Source organism: Ylistrum balloti, unplaced genomic scaffold (genome assembly GCF_031769215.1).
Source record: "Ylistrum balloti isolate Yb309-2 unplaced genomic scaffold, AGI_CSIRO_Ybal_v1 Utg370058, whole genome shotgun sequence".
Taxonomy (NCBI): domain Eukaryota; kingdom Metazoa; phylum Mollusca; class Bivalvia; order Pectinida; family Pectinidae; genus Ylistrum; species Ylistrum balloti.
In genome coordinates, this window is record NW_026782107.1 from 639,312 (window position 1) to 656,255 (window position 16,944).

General features: G+C 39.3%; 3 pseudogenes; 2 read left to right on the forward strand and 1 right to left on the reverse strand.

Annotated features, from left to right (window-relative positions):
• Nucleotides 1-3,455: 3,455 nt before the first annotated feature.
• LOC132549465 (uncharacterized) lies at nucleotides 3,456-4,410 on the reverse strand (annotated as a pseudogene).
• Nucleotides 4,411-7,858: 3,448 nt separating this feature from the next.
• On the forward strand, nucleotides 7,859-8,013 carry LOC132549498 (U1 spliceosomal RNA; annotated as a pseudogene).
• A 7,243-nt stretch (nucleotides 8,014-15,256) lies between these two features.
• Nucleotides 15,257-16,249, forward strand: LOC132549466 (uncharacterized; annotated as a pseudogene).
• The last annotated feature ends 695 nt before the right edge of the window (nucleotides 16,250-16,944 follow it).

Consider the following 16,944-nt stretch of genomic DNA (forward strand, 5'->3'; position numbering starts at 1 on the left):
TGTCTGTCTGTGTCTAGAGATGTTTCATAAGAAACATCTCCCCTAGACTCTTCCATATCCTTCTCGGATGTACCGTCTTTCCAATATGTTTCTTGGTCCTTCAAAAATTCATCTGGCTGTTCTTCAACATCATCATTTACACAGTCTGGTGTTGCTGCAACTTGTGAGGCTCGGCAAAAATCGCTACACTGTCTGTGGTCACCAAAAACATGATAAACGGCATTCCTTATGTCCTTTGCAAGCTGTTTGGTAGCATCCGATTTATTTGTTTCGGCAGATCTCATTCGAATAGCGCATCTTACTGCTGTTGCCAGACGGATACGTATCTGTTTCGTAAGTTTGCCTTTGCCTTTGTAGTGAGGTTTCTCTGATACCAACTTCTCCAAGCTAGATCTAAGGCATTTACAGGAGTGGTTGGCACACTCCAACTTTTCCACATCTTTTCCCCAGACTGGAATAGCTTGTTGGATTCGGGTGAAAACAGAACTGTCACCATCTGCAATCATTCGCATGTAGCGGACACCATGCTTGCTTTCCGCTTCCAAAAACCCTTCACAAATAACATCCGCTTCCATTGCTTGACTACTTTCTTCCCAGTTTTTAAAACATTCATGAGGCACAGGATCTTTGTTGTTGGTCTCACTAATGGTACAGGTATGGCAATGCCGGTTCCGGACTCCAATATGCAGCAACTTACCAGTCGCTGCCCCGAAAATGACAGCAACACCACCCAGAGCATCATATGTGTGGCGATGGCTCCTCTTGGACCAACCACCATCACATACTACAGTGATTGCAGGCACACCTTGATGAAAATCGCCTCTTTCTATGGCCAACTTACGTTCCTCCAAGCCAGTAGCAATCATATCTTCCTGTAATGAAGAAGCCCACAGTTTTCCAATTGTCCTTTCAATGTTAGTGTAACGCCCATGTGGAATCCCAGGAACACCAATTGTTCCTAAAAATTCTGTCATTTTCGAAAGGCCACTCCCAGTTGACATTGTTCCCCACACTGCTCTGAAGTTTACATCAAAATGTGGTATGCTTTCACTCGTATCTCTGCTACTGGTGTCAAAGTAAAATTTCTTACCACAACAACATAATGCAACCAATGTACTAATGAGACCTGCCTGCCTTACCTCTGACACCAACTGAAATGCTTGCTGTCCTTTCTTAATAGCAGAAATTGCCGCAGTACATGATATAGCATGTTCCGTTGTAGTATTAAGATGTTGTGAGAAGTTGGACAAATTCATTAATCTGTAACCTTCCACAGGGGGCAATGTTGTTGTGTGACAAGATATATGCAGCGGTGAGGATGTCGTCAAGCATCTTAATTCATGTTGTGGAAGTCTTTTCACTGATATCTTCACACAACGACGACCATCAGTACCAATGTGAATAATTCGGCGAAGCTGATATGGCTTAGGCTTACCTTTAATATTCAGGAGGCGTTGTTTTAATGTGGTCTGAATTTTATCGGCCTGTTTTTTGTACTGACGCTTCCTAGACAAACTATGTCTACCTCTAGGTCCATTGAACTTTCTTCTTCTCCGGCGTCTTTTACTACTTTGTCCCATGTTATGCTTTGTAAGTCTCCAATTGCAACCACATTTATGGTGTATTGTCTGTAACCCAGCTTAAATTAATCACAAGTTATCACAACAGGTGCCCAAACTAACAGCAAATAGTAATGCACGTGCTTTTCTTCACCAGAGAGCTGAGTAATAAATGCCACGTAGCTCAAACAGCTTGTTTTATACTATACCTTAGTTACCTCTGTGCTTCCGTACTTGCATCAGGGCCAAATCGCACCTGCCGACAGTTGACAACTTACCTGAATACCGGCAAATTATTCGTTCACAGTGCTCTTGATCTGATCATCTGTAATACCGCTGACATCAAAACGGGATTTGTATAACATAAACAAAAGATACGGTTGCTGTATCCAGTCGATTTTCTGAAATAACGAATTTTGTGCGTCCCCAGTACAGTGTTGACATCTTTGCTGTCCATACCGGAAGTTGTAAATTGGTTCTGACGCTTATGCTATTCCAAATATTCCGATATGTTATTTTATTTCAACGCAGACAACAACCACACTTAGCTTTAATAAATGCTATCAAGTTTTGAGTATGTATTTCTAAAACCAATAAAATGTTTTTTGCGTTTCGAAATGATATTTTGCACGACGTGTCATGCTAGTTTCTGGAAGCGTAGCAATATTTTGTATGTGTTATGCGACAGTAATGGCGGTAAAGGTGATCAACGTAAGCATGTGTTAGAAGTTAAAGTGAGGTTTGTTTATCACTGTATGTGCGATCTTAAAATATTTACATTCGTGTAATATTATATTGAGTTTACATTGTTTACAGGTCTGTTTTTGGCCATGTAACTGTCATGTATTTCAACGAGAGCCTGGAATTTACAGCCACCCTACAAAAACGTGCATTTAACCGTCTACCAAATTCGTGTCGAAAAAAAGGACGTCGTAGTGTATAACGAATACTGAAACTAAATATACTATCGGTAATTGCTCACTGCTATAGCCTAAAGGAACACAAAATCATTACTAAAAAATAATAACACCGAAAATATTGCTGTACGTGCGTTCTAAAGTAAACGCAATTATCTCCTGATAATTTGTTTCCCAAAACATTTATTTTTCATTTTCAAATTGTCACACATTGGTTTTTAAGTATATTATGTAAAATATTGTCAGAGAGTTGGTTTAAAGTTTGATATCGTGTGTTTTTTAGTCTTTCATCTCCCAACCAAATATGGCCGAATTGGCCCAAGCAATAGCCCTTAAACGCAACAACATAGTAATGATAATAATACATATGAAGAACAAATACAAATATTAGGTGACAGAAAGGGTAGGATTCGAAAGTAATTGAACTCAGTATAGAAGACATAAGGCAGCAGTGGTAAGAATGTAAGAAGCCACAAAATAAAGAAGCTGTAATAATACGTAAAGCTGACAATTCGTAACAATTTTCTGATGGCAAAAAAAAAAAAACGACGCAAGAGAGAAAGCTGACAAGGCTTTCATAGGTAAAAACCCGTGTTGTTGTGTACTATTGATTATATAATATAGATAGGAATAAAAGTCGACAAAAAGTTGACAATGCGTGCATAGTACTAAGGTAAAACGTATACAGAATATTTTATATAGTGAGGTAACAGGTGAAAGTGGCTTATTGAACGAAGCTAAACAAAACTTATACTGAACAAATAGAGGATTATAGATAACAACACAACAATGACAATGAATGAAAACATACATTGTATAATGAAACGAAACTATAATTTCACTTACAGTAAACACCTTGTGGGTGAGATGATCGCTAAAGTCCAGGGACACGCCAAGGTCAAGTATCCATCGCAACACTGCCGCCATTGTCCGATATAAATCAGTCCAAGTCTGTTGACAAAGAAAACTACACACATACCTAAAGAGTACCCTCGTCAATAACGAGATGATCGTCTTCGGACATATCTGAATCGCTCCGATCTTCTGAACACCTCTGTCCAGGAACTAAGTCCCCATTAGAGAGAATAGCCGGAGATGAGGCCGAATGCTTTCCTTTCTTCGTTACCCTCTGAAAGCCGTCCTCGTCAATGATGGGCCCCGGGCGTTTTGCAGAAAACGTGTCTGTACTACTCCCTCCGGACGAGGGGCTCGCAGTATCGTCCTTGCTGATAGCCGGTTCCGACTCCTCCTGCTGTGCCACAGTTCCTGTTGGGGGGATTTCAACCGCGGACTGGCTTGTAGCCTGCGCTTTGTTAGCGTATGTAGCCCTAGTCGTTGGCTCTGGTCTTCCAGGGCACTGTGACCTAACATGGCACCTTAAACAAATAGGTGGTCTTCCAGGAACCATAATCAGCGCCACTTTGCCAAAGAGTCGAGCTCTATACGGGATCCTGTCTTGATCTCCCTCCCTAATCATCAGTATGATTTCTCTGGTACCTGTCTCTAGAGTGACACCTCCTATGGTAGTTGTCTCTCTACCTATACGTATGACCTTCCCGTACAATTCATTAAAATACTCGGCAATAGCTTCGTCTTCTATCCAGGTTGGCAGCCATTGTACTCGAATTGAGAGGCGGCGTTGGTCACACCGTTCTGGAGATAGTGTGAAATACGTCTCTTTCATTTGACCATTTTCTACAATGTTGTCAACCACTTCCCGGGACGTAACCGTGACGAACCAAGTATTCGGTGCCTCGCACCTGAAAACTGAAACGATGTTTTCGCCAGCAAAACCTGAAGACAGGAGTGATTTCACAACTTCAAATCCTGGATCCGGAAACAACCATTCTCACGGAGCGTTGCAAAACTTCAAAATCAATGTGCGTCATACTGGCGTTGGCGGCATCCATACTGTCGGTAGCCCCTGCACCAGGTTAGCAGCAAAGTCAAATGTATCAGGTGCACTTTGATCTTAGCCAAAAGGCCGAGAAGCGATCTTTATGTATTTTTTTCCTGTAGAAGGCCGGTTATTTTTGCGGGCGACTTTAATTGTATTGAAAATAGTTCTCTTGACAAAATAGGTGGTAATCCAAAGCGGGGATTAGTTTGTATTAAGTCTTTGCAGAATACTTGTAGTGACTTTAAATGATTTGAAACTTTTCGGTCAATGTTCCCAAATGTAGTTTCAACCACGTGGCATGGAAATGGTGTTTCATGTCGATTAGATCGTTTTTATATTTCGTAATGTTTAAAGCAACATTTATTGAAGAATGAGGTTTTTCCGTCCGGTTCCTCCGATCATGATTTTATATTTTTAAAAATTGAATTATTTTCAGAAACTAGGTTTGGTCCTTCTTATTGGAAATTGAATAATAGTGTATTGCAAGACAGGGCTTTTCAAATATCGTTTAAGGATTTTTGGCTTGATTTAGTTAAAGATACTCCTGTATTATTAGATAATTGGGATGACTTCAAATCTGTTGTTAAATTTTTCATTATTGAATATTGCATAAAGAAGACCAAGGTCAGGCGCAGTGTATTAAAATCCCTACAGGTTTAATGAATTACATGTCTTAGCGAAACAATCACCGGGCGATTTTATGGATCAGATTAACTCTGTTGAAAATGAAATAAATCACTTCCATCTTGATAGTTATCGAGGATCTATGATAAGATCAAGAGCAATGTTTTTAGATTTTTCAGAAAAACCTTCCAGATATTTTTTTTTTTAAAAATGGAGAATGATAGAAGTAAGAAAAGATTTATGGAGAAAATTGATTTAAATGAGTTTTCCTCAATTTCGGATAACCGTAGTATTTTAGCTGCCTTTAGGGATTTTTATTCTAAACTTTTTTCTAAGGAGGATACTGATTCTGATTTAACTAACTCTTTTTGTGAAGATCTTCCAAAATTAAGTGAATTAGACAGTATTTTGTGTGAAGGACCAATTAGAAAAGACGAAGTGTTGTTTGCTATAAAACACATGAAAAATAATAAAGCTCTTGGTAGTGATGGTCTTACGAGAGAATTCTATTTTACATTTTTTAATATATTAGATCAACTGGTCTCGTTGTTTAATGCAATATTTGAAAGAGGTGTTATACTCAGAAAATGTCATATATTTCTTTACTCTGTAAGGACCCTAGTAATTCATCTAAAATGAAGAACTGGCGGCCGATATCACTTTTGAATATCGATTACAAGATTCTGTCTAAAGTTATTACTAATAGGTTAAGTAAGGTAATTTGTAATATTGTCCATACTGATCAAACGTGTGCTATTAAGGAGTGATCTATATTTGAAAATTGTCACTTATTGCGTAATGTTGTTGATTATGTTGACCAGAAAAACTTGAAATGTGCCTTTGTATCGCTTAATCAAGAAAAAACTTTTGACAGAGTAAATTATAATTTTTTTATTTAAAGTGCTTAAAGCTTATAATTTTGGCCCTGATTTTTTTAAGTGGGTCAGTATCTTATATAAGAATGTTATGTCTTCTGTTATATCTGACCCTTTCCCCATCACTCGTGGTGTAAGGCAAGGCTGTAGTTTATCTCCCCTTCTATATGTTTTGGTTTTGGAACCCTTTGCTAAAAAGGTCCGCGATGATCCTTAAATAATTGGTGTTAAATTACCGGGTTCCTCTAAGCCGGTCTTTCGGAAATTTTCAAGGACCTTAGATATGTGGAAAATGCGAAATTTATCTCTAACTCAAAAATCTATTATCATAAATGTCCTTGCCTGTAGCAAATTATATTATGTTGGTACTATTCTCCTAATGCCATGGCATTAATTGGACCTTTTCCAGAGAACATTGTTCAGGTTTTTATGGAACTCGAAATCGGAGCCACTTGCGCGCACCGCAGCTTATGGGCCTCCCACTAGTGGTGGACTTGGTATTGTTGATATTAAAACTAAACTTCAAGCCTTTTACTTGGAGCATTGTCAGAATTATGTTTTCAAAGATACAGAGGACAAGTAGCGGTTTTTTACTTTGTACTGGCTCTCTCTAGATTTCCGTGAATATTTCACACGGTTTGCTAATAACTCTCTTCACAGTGATTTGTGTCCTGTTTTTTATTCGAAAATTCGTAAGGTTTTTCAGACGTACAGGAAGGACTTTCCGAAGTCCAATTTTGAGTTATCTACAACCAAAGAGTTGTATGTTACATTGTTATCTAGTGTCATTAAGACACCACGTATTGTAAGGGTCTATCCCACTATAGATTTCTGCCAAGTCTTCCTCAATGTTTCCAACAAATTTTTGGATACCCGATCCCGGGATGTTGTTTTTAAGATTGTCCATGAAATTTTACCTGTTAACTTCCGTATGTATAAATTTGGTGTTGAGGATTCAGGGCGCTGTACCTTTTGTGATGAATTTGAGACCTTTTCTCACCTATTTTTATAGATGTTCATTTATCCAGCCTCTAGTATCATTAGTTAATTACTGGGTACATCAGATCTCGGAGAATAAGGTCCCCATTGATTCGGCTCTTTGGCTTTTCCACTCCCCGGTTACTCTCACTCTAAAACTAAAGTCCCTTGTTCTCCTCCTAGTGGCAGAATCGTTATCCTCCATTTGGCATATCCGTTGCATTAAAAAATATAATAAAAAGGCTCCCACATCTGATTCTCTCGTCTGCCACTTTCTCAGTAATATCATCCTTCGTATTAAGTCCGATTTCACTCGACTCCCCAAAACTACTTTCCCTATTTATTGGTTTACTATGGATATTTTTTTGTACTATTCAATACGAGGAGTTAGTAATAAATCTTCCTTTAGCCATGTAACTTTAATGCTTTACCTCATTCTTTGTATTAATCTAGCCCTTTAATAATTGATCATCGTTACCAGGTTTCAATTGTATGAATATCGTATTCCTTTCTATTTTGTGTCTTCATATAGCTATTGTTACGGGTTTACAATCTTGTTTTAGTTTAGAGTAATTAAATCAAATCGGTTGTCCATTCGTTGCTGACGTCATTAGGGCCTGTCCTATGACGTTTTTAACCTGTAAATTCTGAATAAAATTTTACGAAACAAAAAAAAAAAAAAAAACGTTCCCCCAGGTGGTCACATAGCTGGTTCCTCACCATGGCTGACGCAAACATTGATCTTGATGTCTTGAGAAATTCCGTGAGGTTTCACGTCACCGATCCTTGATGATGATGTTGATGAACACAAATGGCATCATCTTGGATTAGGTTATGGTTCTTGCTTTAATTTGTTGGCAACATAACGGATGTATCATTGATGAAATGCGAGATGAAACATTGTAATTAGTAAACTGTTATTCACAAAAGTATGATAATTTTGCGTAACCCCGACTTCGTCAGCTTAGATGAAGTTCTTATACTGTATCAGTAACGAAACAACTCATACTTACCTGGTACAGGGGATACCGTGATCAGCAAGGCGGTTCCCCCAGGTCGAGGCCCTTCCATTGCACTCCGGTCGGGCTGAACCCTGCGATAATCCCAAATGCAGATTACTCGGGTACGCTATTTTTTAGTGTGGGGGTCTGACGGCCAAATAACTAGTGTTTTCTAACTGCAGACCACCTTGCATTGCAAATCATAATTGTATATTACAGTGCATTTCAATTGTCATCAGGATCACTTGCTACAAATAAGAAATGTTCAAACAGGTTTTCAGAGGTGGATTGTGGTAATGCAAATGAAATGTGAAATATTTCGAACAACTCATCTCAAGTGCAGCTCAGACAACTTCCTCAGAAGATCGCAATTGTTCTAAGAATCATAGGATGGCAACGCCTTCATCGCCAAATAAGAGGACACAGGGAGTATACAGATTTTCATGAAATATATCTGAATGAACGGCCCGACCAGGTAGACTCAAGGATTACAAAGCATTCAGTGGAATATTTCAGTATGAAAGATCAAACAAGCAAGCATAGCAGTAATGGTAGGAGAGAAAAGGGCATCTAAACAGAATCAATCGATACAATTGATGTAATCTTTGCATCGTATAAAACTCGTGAATGGTGTTGTATTATTCGCTTAATAACAGAAGAAATCTGCAGGATCGTGGCTCCGTGGACATGTATAGTTTTAACATATTTCAGTATGTGTGGGCCGATGTGCAGAGATATGAAATGTCTCAAGTGCACAATGCATGACACTGATTGATCTCCCCTGTCAAGATTAATTAATATGATGATGAACACAAATGGCATCATCTTGGATTAGGTTATGGTTCTTGTTTTAATTCGACATTATCTGCAAATTTGTTGGAAAAATAACGGATGTATTATTGATGAAATGCGAGATGAAACATTGTAAATAGTAAACTGTTATTCACAAAAGTATGATAATTTTGCGTAACCCCGACTTCGTCAGCTTAGATGAAGTTCTTATACTGTATCAGTAACGAAACAACTCATGCTTACCTGGTACAGGGGATACCGTGGTCAGAAGGGCGGTGTTCCCCGGGCGTAGCCTGGGTAGTATTTTTTCCGAGTATTTGGAATTCTTTTTCTATCCACGATGGGTAGTCTTGCTATTTCTTACGAAGTTCTGGAGCGCACGGTTCGGATGACCATGGGTGGCAGCCGACGTCACACAGTTAGCCGAGGTGATGTGATAAAAGAGATGTTGGGTTCAGGAATTTTACCCGAGGAACTGATAGCCGTGTTCAAGATGGAACAAAACGATATCTGGTATGTGACCTTGAGAGACACTGAGCTCGTAGACAAGGTTCTGGAGAAGGACATCTACAGATCGATGTATTTTTCGATGACTCCTGAACGGTGTGACCGCCGGCGCATATCGCTCCGAGTTCATTGGCTCCCTGTATGGTTTTTGAACGAATCCGTGATAGACGTTTTTGGAACATTCGGTAAAGTTGAAAGCTGCGGGCGTGAGACTATTGATGTTGAAGGTGCACGAGTTCAGACTGGTATTCGCAAGATGGAACTTACGGTGCGCGAAGGGGATCAGGACCGGTTGCCATATCTGTTTGTGTTATATGGTAAAGCAGCTCTTATCCCGTTGTCGGGACGTCCGCCGATGTGTCTGAAGTGCGGCAACGTCGGGCATGTTCGCGCAGACTGTGTGAGATTTCGGGCAGCTTCGTACGCGAGTGCAGTCAACAGGCCCACTGTCAATGTGCCGATGCCACAGCGTGATCCACCACAGCAGGAACCACCGCGACCCGTCAAACGTACCGATGTTGTAGCAGAATCCCAGAATTCTACCACGGACCACGATACTACCTCACAGGAGAGTACACAATCCCCCGCTACGGGGATAGCGGCGTGGGCGAATCGGATCTCCTTTCGTCTTGCAATGACGGTGACTCCCGTTCTGAACCAGTGAAACGCGGGCACGAGGATGACAATGACAAGAACGATTGGACATTGGTTGCCGGCAGAAAACAACAGAGAGCCGATAATAGTGTAGTGACTGTTGAGGCAAGCTTTGATCCCAGCCTTATTCAGGCCGGACAACATGCTCATATGGAGGTTGTTTCCGAACAACCCCCCGGTGACATGTATGACGATATTGTCGACCAACTGACCGGAGCTACCCCTGACGGGACGTGAAGGCATGTACGTCTATGAACACTATATATCTGTCCCTGGACTATGATGGCGGCTCGTGATATCATGTTTGACCCCCCCCCCCTGCGCGTCCCCGGACTTTCCCTTCATACCCCCCACCTTTATGGTGTTTTGTCTATATACCAAGTATTTTTTGTTTGATAGTGTGTCTATATAATATAATATCATATGTGTAATAATTATGGCCGTTTTTAGGTTGGTCAGTGTTATTGTATACGGCTTTCTTATTTTATTATTTTTATATTATACCATATGTACCTTATGTGAGTTTTAGTAACGCTGTCGGCTTCCGTACTTTTCTCATGCCTTTACTTGTTCATCCCCGGCCCACACAGTATCGCCCGGTTGGGTGATATTGTGTCTGGGTCAACCTTTGTCTTCCTAACTCAAGCTGCACGGACGGTTTTCCCGCCGTGTAAGCACTGTCAGCTTTCCTTTCCTTCTTTCTTATTAGTTTCCTCTCTATATATATATTGTTAGGAATATTTGTTAGCTTTACGGCGAACCTTCTAGATGCCTAATTTACCTATTTACTTTGTCGGTAGCATTGCTTCCTATTTGTATCATTATACAGTTGCGCTCATTCCGTTACTTTGCATTTATTTACGTATTTAGTACATATTTATATTGTTTAATCAATTACATTCCATTTCACAGAGATAATAATGTATTACATTACTTGTTTTGGCGACGATCATGCTTTGATCACAGATTGTATGTACAGGATGTTTTTTTTTTTATTTGTACATCATGGTTATGTATTGGTATTGTAATTGCAGTATTATAAAATACTATATTGATATGTTTGTTAATCTATTATTTTGTATGTTAGTATCCATGTATATTTGCGTGTTCTGTGTTTTTATTTTATCTTCCACTATGCCGTACCCCCGGGGCAGGATTACCACCTCGGTGGGTACGGGTCGTCTGTCTGACCAGTATCGTCAGGTGTATATTCACCTGTCCATTTACCTTTTTTCCTTATCGAGTGTCGTCTGTAGTCTGTTATCTATATTATTTTTAGGTTTTATTTTCTGGTTATTGTCGTTCGTGTCTGTGTATTCCCGTGTACACACGTGTCACGGTCCGATGGGGCCGGGCTGTGTGTGCGCGGGTAGATACGCTTAGTTATATTTGTCAACTTACTCTTTGTTAGCTTTATACCTGTACTTACGGTTTTAACATATTAGAATGAATAAGTTAAATCTACTTTCTTTAAATTGTAATGGTCTTTCCGACAGTAGGAAACATCAGTTACGAGATTTTATACGCAGTAATGATATTCATATTGTACTTTTACAAGAAACCCATGTACGTAGTTTAAAATTTGGTAAAAAATTAGAAGACTATTTTCATTGTAAATGCTTTTGGAATTTTGGTCGGGAAAACAGCTGCGGCACCGCTGTACTTTTTTTTCATTGATATAGATGTAAAGAAATTTTATTTTGATGTTCTTGGCCGTTTAATGTATATTGATTTTGACTATCATAGTAGCAATTTTCGGATAATAGATATTTACGCTCCCAATAAAGATAGCGAGAGAGTCTTTTTTTCATGATTTGGCTCCTTTTTTGGTTTCTAGCCGTCAAATTATCCTCGCAGGAGATTTCAATTGCATTCAAAATTCACAGTTAGATAAAATAGGTGGTAATCCTGAACGTAGTTTAGTTGGCTCAGAGATTTTGCGTAATTTATTAAAAGATTTTAAATTTTTTGATCCATTTCGGCTTTTATATCCAAAAGTAATTAAGACCACCTGGTTTGGTACAGCGGTGAGTTGTAGGTTAGACCGTTTTTATCTTTCAAATAATTTTCTTGCAAATATTGTTGACTGTAAAATTCTTCCGTCAGGTTTTTCCAACCACGAATAGGTTGTATGTTCATTACTAATTTCTAATGATAATAGTTACGGTAAGTCTTACTGGAAATTTAACAATAGTTTGTTACAAGATCGAGCCTTTTTACAATCTTTTAAAGAATTTTGGGAAGATCTGACCAAGGATGACGAAATCTGTCTTGATCTTTGGGATCATTGTAAACAAATAATAAAAGTTTTTTGTATAAATTATTCTAAAAGAAAGGCTGCTGTTAGGCGAAAAGTTATTAGGGATTTGGAAACTGAATATCACAATTTGGCATCTTTAGAAAAAAAATATCCTGGTCAATATTTGGACCGAGTAAATGGCATAAAAAAACAGATAGATAGTTTTCATTCGGAATCTTTTAATGGGGCCAAGATCAGATCTAGGGCAACTATTTTGGACCATTCGGAGAAACCATCCAGGTATTTTTTTTAAACGGGAAAGTGACCGTGCCAAGAAAAAAATGATTAAAAAAATTGATGTTAATGAAAATTCCTCTGTATCAACTACTCCTGAGATTTTGGACGCTTTTCGAACATTTTAAAACACTTATTTACAGACGAAGAAATTGATATAAAATTGGCCGGCACGTTTTTGGATGACTTACCAAAACTGGGAATTTTAGAGCAGTCGCTCTGTGAGGGTGAAATTACCAAGGACGAAATTCGGAAAGCCCTAAAGGGCATGCAAAGTAATAAATCGCCTGGATGTGACGGTTTGACTAAAGAGTTCTACTTGACATTTTTAAATCTTCTTTCGGACCATTTGCGTACTGTCTATACTGACATTTTTCAGGCTGGAGAGCTCTCAGATAGTCAGAAATTGTCATATATTACCTTATTGTGCAAAGAGGAGAGTAACTCCAGTTCTATGAAGTGTTGGCGCCCAATTTCCTTATTAAACGTTGACTACAAAAATCTCTCCAAAATTATTAAAAATCGCATTAGTGCAGTTCTTCCAAATTTAGTTTACCCTGATCAGACTTGTGCTGTCAGAGGTAGAACAATTTTCGATAATTGCCATTTACTGAGAAACATTATTGATTTTGTTAATCAGAAAGATTTGGAATGTACTTTTATATCTCTTGACCAGGAAAAAGCCTTTGACCGCGTCAATTACGCTTTTTTGTTTATTGTTTAAAAGCTTACAATTTTGGCCCTGATTTGATACGTTGGGTCACCATTTTGTACACACACATTTCGTCATCCGTCATTGTTAATGGGTTTATATCCGACCCATCCTCCATCGTTTGAGGAGTTAGACAGGGCTGCAGCTTATCTCCCCTTTTGTATGTACTTGTATTGGAGCCATTCACCAGAAAGGTACGTGTAGACTCTGATATTATTGGCGTTAATGTACCAGGTAGTAGAGAACCTGCTAAAATTTCCCTTTATGCTGACGACAGTACTGGTATTTGTTGTTCTCAGTTATCTATCAAAAACTTATTTTATTGGTGTGATTTATACGGCAGAGCGTCCGGTGCTAAACTGAATAAATTAAAGTCAAAAGGCATTTGGCTTGGTAAATGGAAAGAACGTTCGGATCACCCTTTCGGCATCAGTTGGGTAAAAAAGATTAAAATTTTGGAAATTATGTGTGGCCATGACGTCACGCCGGACGACATTTGGCAGCCCGTATTCCAGAAATTTAGCGAGACTTTGAACGTGTGGAAATGTCGAAATTTATCCTTAACCCAAAAGTCATTAGTTGTCAAAGTCTTAGCTTGCAGTAAAATTTGGTATGTAGGTACTGTTGTTGAAATGCCAGAGCATTATTTGAAATTATTCCAAAAAGCTATCTTCAAATTTTTGTGGTCCTGTAAATTCGAGCCTATTGCAAGGTCGACGGTCTGTCAGAATTTCTGAAGTGGTGGATTAAGCATTGTAGATATTAAGTCCAAGTTACATACTATACATTTACAACAAGGTCAAAAGGTTATTCTAAATTATCCGACCAAGTGGGTCCATTTTTGTGTTTATTGGTGTGGCTATGCTTTGCGTACGTTTAACACGGACTTGGCCCGGAATACTATCCCTCACAGTGATTCGATCCCTAGTTTCTATAGTTCGTTTGTTAATATATTGCATAATTTGGTAGATGATAATTCCACTGTAGTTCTTGGTAAACTTCCTACCAAAACATTGTATGAGTTGTGTTTAAAAAGTTTTGTCAAGCCTCCCAAAATTCTTTCAGTTTTTCCTAATGTAAACTTTAAAGATGTTTTCACCCTTGTATTTAATGCATTTTTAGACACACATGCTCGTGATGTAATTTATGGAATTGTACATGAGACTATACCTGTTAATTATCGAATGAGGAAATTTGGAATTTATAAATCAAATAAGTGTACTTTTTGTAACGGTATTGAGACCATTGTTCACCTTTGTTATGAATGCCCTACTGTCGGACCATTAATTTCTCTTGTTAATTCTTGGATTGACCAGATTTTAAAAGGCACAGTTTCTCCTGATTTGGCACAGTGGCTGTTTCATAAGCCAACTGGCTGACAGCAAAAAGTAGAATCCCTTGTTCTTTGTCTAATGGCAGATTCCCTCCATACTATTTGGCAAGCACAGTGTATTCAAAAGTTTGAAAGGAAAATATTTACTTCTAATTCTGTAATCTGCCATTTTTTAAGTAAACTTTCTTTACCCATCAAGGCTGATTTTTTACGCCTGTCCCCAGTTTGCTTTGGTGACATCTGGTTGTCCTCCAACATTTTCTGTCAAGTTATTGATGATGAGCTATCTGTACTTATTGAAGTATAACCCTTTGTATTTTGTTATTTGTCTGTGTGTTAAAATCCTATTCGGGTGATATTTGTATTATGTATTATATATATCGCCAATGTGGTAGTAATAGTATCTATTACGTTTTCGTATTACCATTTTTACAGTCTTTGGTATATATATACTAAATGTTTGCGCGTTGCAGAAAGTCAGATTCTTTGACAATAAGATAGTTTTTTTTTTCGGCATACTTTTGTATTTTTGTTTTAATCATAGTATACGTCTATACGTAATAACAATTAGATTCCTTGAGAATTAGGTAGTTATTATTCAACATACTTTTTGTATTTTGTAGTTACAAAAATATTTTTGTAGTCTTTGGTATCACTTTTTAGGAACAAATGATATTAAGATAAATGAACTATTTCGATGTATATCATAGGTAAAACACTTACTAACCATATATAAGGTTAAATTAATATTATTGTTTTACGTGTCGGTCAGGGGGTTTGTTCCCTGATCGTGTTTTATTATATATAGCCAAATAAACTTCTATGGAAAAAAAAAAGTTCCCCCAGGTAGTCACATAGCTGGTTCTTCACCATGTCTGACGCACATATTGATTTAGATGTGTTGAGGAGCTCCGTGAGGTTTCACGTCACCGGTCCGCGAAGAAACAGTCACCAGATTTGAAATTGTAAAGGCACTCCTTGATGGCGGTCTCGTTCCTGAAAAGCTGAAGTCGGTGTTCCGTTGTGAAGCTCCTAACTCCTGGTTTGCCACAGTTGCCTCCCAGAATGATGTGGATCAGATAGTTAAAGCAGGTGTAGTTGAGAGGGAACACTTTGCCCTTCATCCGGAGCCATGTGACCGGCGAAGGCTCACTATCCGTGTGCAATGGCTGCCCTCATGGATGTCGGATGACGCCATAGCCGACCTTTTCGATGGTTTCTACGGAAAGGTGGTGTCCGTCGAGCGAGAGAATACGGCCATTGGAAAAGTCTCCCTGGAAACCGGCACAAGGGTTATGACACTGATTATACGGGAGGGTGAACAGGACGTTATCGAAATAGAGTGTTCGGGAAGACTGCCCTTATTGTCGTTCCAGGTCGACCTCCCATATGTCTGCGTTGCCAGCAGATAGGGCACGTGCGGTCGCAGTGTCCAGAGAGACTACAGCCGACGACTCGGGCTACCTACGCAAAGGTAATCCAGTCTACGGCTCCTCTTCCACCGCCGACGTCCCATTCGGAGGGTGAAACTTCCATAGGCCCTAAGGATTCGAAAAGGAGTGGTCCCACCGCGAGCCCCTCGCCCGGAGGGAGCGGTCCTTTTCCTACCGCGACGCCTGGAGAGAGCGATCCTGCCGCGAGCCCCTCAAGCGGAGGGAGCGGTCCACAAGGTTCGGCGACCACTAAGCGGTCTGGCCCCGACACGGATGATGGGTTTCAGATCAGCAAGAAGGGGAGGCATTCGTCGTTTTCGCCGGCTATTCTGTCCAATGGGGACTTAGTTCCGGGTCAGCAGGTCTGTGAGGGAGATAGACTCACGGACATGTCTGAGGACAACCTGATCATCGATGAGGACCTGGAGTAATTGTGATTATACCTTGATGACGGACTCTGAACTCTCTACTATCACTATGGCGGCGGTGTTGCGATTCCTTAATGATCCCTGCATGTCCCCGGACTTTGAGTTTCTCCCCACCTTAAAGGTGTTTACAGTAAGTGTTAGTCTGTTTTGGTGGTATTGTTTTCTACCTATTTTAGTTGAATATCATAAGCATGCCGATATTCGGCGTCATCTCTCCTATTTTAACCATGCTGCGTGTTTGCCATTGTTTCAACATTCATGTGATAATGCAGGGCGACGCTTACCTGTTTTTTCTGTCACTCGAAAATGCGTGCGTTTATGTGTAAAAGCCTTGTCAGCTTTCATTCATGAATTATGTTTCCTAATGTCACTAAATTTTTGTTATGTTTTTTCAGCCTTTTATATTGCTGAACCTTTGTTTTGTAGTAAATTAAACATCTACGAATACTTACCAATTGATATTTTTCCAGCAAGTATTGTTAGAGAAACGTTGTATTGCTTCCATGCTTTAGCTGTGCCCTTTTTGCATATCTGTGTCAATTGTTTTTCTGTTTCACTTCGGCGGTGTACAGAGTGGAGCTCTCTCGCACTCGATAACTCACCTGTGTTTCGGTCCAGTGATCGCGCTTGCACTATAGTCGGCTGTCGTTGCAATGTTTATATACTTGTCTTTCCTGTCGTAGAAAAGCTATGTTTAG